We start from the raw sequence: 5,489 nt of genomic DNA, 5'->3' as shown, positions 1-5,489 counted from the left end.
CTCCCTAGAACTACATGGTGCCTCACAACCATCTATAATGGGATCTGATATCTTCTTCTGGCATACAATTATACATGCAGATAGAGCACTCATACATAAAAAATAGATAAAATTGATTTTTTTAAAGGGAATCCTACCAATCCTTTCCATCTTATGATATCTTCCTCAATTTCTTTCATCAGCAACTTGAAGTTCTTGTCATATAGGTCTTTCATTTACTTTGTTAGAGTTACAGAAACTTATTTTATATTATTTGTGGCTATTATAAAATGTGTTGCTTCCCTAATTTTGTTTTCACCCCATTTGTCTTTTGTATAAATAAAAGTTCCTATTTTTGTGTTAATTTTGTATCCAGACACTTTTCTGAAGGTGTATATCAGCTATAGGAGTTCTCTGGTAGAATTTTTGGGGTCATTTATGTATATTACCAAATCATCTAAAAATAGTAATACTTTGATTTCTTCCTTTCCAACTTTTATCACCTCTTTCAGTTGTCATATTGCTCTAGCTAGAACTCCATGTCCTATATTGAATGGATAGGGAGAGGGCATACAGCAATGTCTTGTCTCCAATTTCAATGGAATCTCTTCATTTAATGTGGTGGTGTCTATTGGCTTGGTATGTATTGCTTGTAGCATATCTAGGTATGTTCCTTGCATTATGATCTATGTTAAGGGGTGTTTGATTTTGTCGATGACTTTTCAGCATTTAATAAGATGATCATGAGATTTTTTTTCCTTTCAGTCTGTTCATATGGTGAATTGAGTAAATGGATTTTCATTTATTGAAATATCCCAACATCCCAGCTACTTGATCATAGTAGATGATGATTTTGATATCTTTCTGTATTTGGTTTTGCATTTTTTTTATTTTTATTTTTCCATGAACATTCAGAAAGGAAATCGGTCTGAAATTTTCTTTATTTGTTGAGTCTGTGTGGTTTTGGCTTCAGAGTGACTTTGGCTTTATAGATTGAGATTGGAAGTATTGCTTCTGCCTCCATCTTGGGGCATAGTTTGGGGAGTATTGGCATTACCTCTTCTCTGAAAGTATGATAGAATAACGTATTGAAACCATCTGGCCCTGAGCGCTTTTTGTTTGAGAGACATTTAGTGACTTCCTCTATTACCTTAGAAGTTATAGGAATGCTTGACTAATTACCTATTTTTCATACCTTAGGTCTTTTCATGTTATCCCAAAGTTAGGATATTTAGGCTTTGCTGTAGTAGGGTGGCTGTGCTTTGAAGGTATCATATTGCCCTGGTTTTATTGATGTGTTCTTTCAAAGGCCTTTAGCCATCTGAATGACTTAGTCTTTAGATGTTCATGTTGTAGTAGGAAATGGGAGGGGCCTAACCTCGACAATCCTGGGGTATAATGCCTCTGATGGGTAACCTTGGACTGTATGGTTGCAGTTCAGCAGGTTTGATGAAGGCGTGCTGAGAAGTGGCTGGAGAATGTGAGTCCATCTGAGTTAATAGTCTGCTCATTGCAGCTGGGCATCCCCCAGGGGATTCTATGGGCCAGAAAGATTGGTACAGGAAGAACCAGTATGCTTCCAGATCAGCAGGTCTGATGAAGGTGGACTGAAAGCTGGTTGGATATTGGGGTCATCTGGTGACTTAAGACAGGTGGAAGTGACAGAGAGGGCTCAGTAGGCAGGAAAATGCATCCAGACATTTTAAAAACAAATTGAAAAATAGTAAAATACAATAAAATAAAAACATTAAAATCAAAGAACAAGGTTAACTTCTTTTGACCACATCCATTCATGTGATCATCCAGTGCTGACATGTATTAAAATGGATGCAGAACTATGAGAAAAGGGGAAGGGAGCAGACTCCAGGACTGTATCCTATCAAGATCAACCTTTAGTACTGAAATAGGACCTAGAGTCACATTATGGTTGCAAAATTCTGTAATTCTGGCACTCAAGAGGCAAAAGCAGGAATATCTTGGAGAGTATAAAACTGTCCAGAACATCATGGTAAGCATCAGTTCTGCCAGATCTGTGTCAATGTCTGGCATCCAAAACCCAGGTGCAAGGATGGAGGAGGGGGCCTTTTTACTAAATTTCTTTTTTCTCACCCATATTTGAGTTATTGTTTTTAACATGAGGAAAATACATTGGAATTTTTATGTAGTTAGTTTTGTTTTAGAGCAAATGAGTTATGACCAATTAAATTTGGAGTAAATAATAGGTTGCATTATTATTTTCATGATACATATTGTTTCCCAGAATGTCTTTTACATCATTTGTGATCCTTTCAAGGAGGTGCAGCATATACTGAGGATTTATTTGAGACAATTGAGATTGTAGCATTGAGTTAAAATTGCCTGGTATTAATTAAGTGTTGGTCATATTTGGTATCACTTGGACTAAATGAAGAACACTGGTCTTTACTGACTGGGTGAGCAGAGGTCAAGAGAACAGGTGGTGGAAGCCAATTTCATAAGCATCTGTTTAATTTTTGGCTCTGTAAGTTCCCTGAAGTTGATCAAAGTAGAGCTATGATCATTACCCAAAGATTGCTTAGAGAGACTGAGCATTGAATGATGGGAAGGAGCTAATTAGAATCTCACCTTTCCAATCTGGAGAGTGATAAAGTTTAAATAAAATTGGCAGCCAACCGGGCTGACCTGAGAAAACCAGTCTCTCACCATGATTCTCGTTCCCCTTACAACCATCTCTTTTTTTTGGCCAAGCTTTTTCTAATTCAATTATATATTTTCTCCAGGACCAGTTACATTTTTCTATGTCCATTTCCACTTATTTTTTGAATAATTGTATTTCTTATCATCATGAGTTATTTTAGAATCCAAATAGATCACATTCTTGAGTTACTCTGACACTTACGCAGATCTATCTCTTTTAATATCCCTACTAAATTATTTGAAAAGAAAAAAAATTACAGAACTCAAACCACTTAGATTTGTTAGCCACAGACTCTGTCAGAAACACTTGCTGGGAAGAACTGTCATAATGGGGTATGTGCTTCTCTTTAGGACAGAAAACTTCTGTGAGTAATAGAATCCAGGAAAATCTGAGTCAGGAATACAGAACATTATGTTTCTTAGTCATAAACATTTTTTCTCCTGCTTCAGTAGCTGGATGAGGAAATATTTTAACGAGTTCTCTTTTAGTATTATGAAAGCGTGGCCCATGAGAATCTTCCTCCCATCACAAGATATGGGTTGACAACCACTTTAAATTTTTTTCTGGAAAAGTAGCAGAGTAGAAGTTTCAAAGATCATTGTCACAGGTTGGTATTTATGTTAAATATTTTAATTAACTCTTAAAGATTAGTCACTTGAATTTTTGCATACAATTTAACCCTTCAGGACATAAATTGTCAAAGTGGGAAAGCAAGTCAGAAAGCTATTAAATACAGGTATGGTGAAGCCTGTGTGACCACAACTAACAACTGAGTACAATCAAGGAGAGGAATCTCTTAGAGCACAAACCTTCTACCATGGACTTCCTGCAGACTATGAACACTTCCCCTCCCCATGCTCAGTGAGGAAAGTGTGTTTCTGAATTTTGATTGCAATAAATATTCATAGCAGTTTATTCTAATTTTTTTCTGGAATATCACCAGAATATTACCATGCAGAATTAAGGATTATTAACTTAGGAACAGCACCAGAAAAAAGTAATATATACATCATAAAACCATCACTAAGTACTTCAATTCATCTCTACTTCAACTGCTTAAAAATCAGCATAGAGACTATTTGATCTATTGTAATTAAAATACAATCATAATGTATTTGGGGAAATTGAGATTTCCTCTGGGATCAGATGCTGGCTTCGGAACACATACTCAGCTCTTCTTCTTGAAACCAATATTCCATTTGTGCTGAATAGGTATCAGCACAGAAGGAAATAGTAGTTTACAAAGGCTACAACTCTCTTACTTCTAGCAATAACGTTAAAGTAATTCTACTTCATTTAGACATTATCTCTGAAGTTCTCAAATATGACTTTCTAAATTTTCATATTGTCATTAAAAAAATAAGTGACAGAATAACAAATTACAAAAATAAATGTCTGGGAGTGTTAAGGACCAATTTGAGATGTGTCTACATACATGACTACACTTTTTTCCTCTAAAACTGAGGATGGAATGTCTAATAAGTGTTCTAATGAAATATTAGGATAGATGAACCAACAAGCAAATCACTTCGCATGAAACAATCTTAACTTATTTTTCATAGTGTATTTCAAGGTTAGAGTTAAAATTTTATCTCACACACAATAATAAAACACTATTTTGAGTTCTCATTTTCATGTTCCTTATCTTTATAATTTAATTTTACATTTTAAAGGTAACAATATTTTTGGTCAATCTATATACACATTACTCAGCTCATCATGGCTCCCAATTAAGCATGTTCTTGTTATCAAAATGCTCTATATGAACACCAGTCAGTTAATGAAAGTATTAAGTAAATGACTTTCTATCTATGAAGAACTAGCTTTTTTTACTACAAGTAACTGCTTGGTATTCTAATACGATATGGTGTTTTTTTCTAGTTCCCTGCTAGGTAATGTCAATCCAGATAGATACAAATCTAACTTATTACATATTTACTCACGTGATCCCTATCTCATTTTCAACATCTCTTTAAGAAGGTAAGTTTGAGTCCAAGCCTATTCCTATTTGAGCAACACTGACATGGAAAGGCCAGATTGCGAGATCCAGGTGTGAGAGAGAATTGCACTCTGATCAAAATTCTGTTAGAGTTCTTCAAATTAGCCTGCTAGCATTTGGGAAATCTTTAAAAATCACTTCATATGTATTTTTCCCTTAACTCTCTATCTTTCTAAAGACCATCTCAATATTGGGTCAGATTATGCATATTAAGGGATCAGTAAAAGCCAAACTAATTTAAGCTGAAAGCACTGAGCATTACAAATGACCCACAATGGAAAATACTGTAAGATGAAGAGTGTGTGACTTACCATCTCCCAAAACTCAGGTCAGACTTTTCTAAGTTTAGCAATTAAATCTAAGTAATATACCAAAATCTTTTTTGTTGCAGTAAATATTAAAAAATGGCATAACCTTTATCCCGCGCTATTGCTGGCACCCATAGGGCCAGATGTCACTCTGCTCCATGCTTCCCCCAAGTACTCTCAGACCTAGGCAGTCCGCGAGCAGTTCCAGCGTGGCACCTTGCCACACTCATCCCTGGTGTTAGTTTCAGCACCTGTGGGTCCAAATGGATCTAACCATAATTTAGCTCTGGTTAGTATCTCTCTTGGCAGCTCTCTACTAGCCTCAAACTCTCTGGTTCTAGCTACCAGGTAAAATCAGGGCTCTAGGAGGGCCTGACCTATTGAGGCTCCCTGCCATGGACTTTGCACACATTCCCAACTACCTGGGGAAATCAGGACTCAATAAACTATAATTTATCAATCACATTGATATGTTTAATTATCAATCCACAATACATCTAAATAATAAACTCACAACAAATTGATA

This window comes from Rattus rattus, chromosome 15, assembly GCF_011064425.1.
Source record: "Rattus rattus isolate New Zealand chromosome 15, Rrattus_CSIRO_v1, whole genome shotgun sequence".
Taxonomy (NCBI): Eukaryota; Metazoa; Chordata; class Mammalia; order Rodentia; family Muridae; genus Rattus; species Rattus rattus.
The sequence above is the reverse complement of the archived record's forward strand: the minus strand, read 5'-3'. Positions refer to the sequence as shown.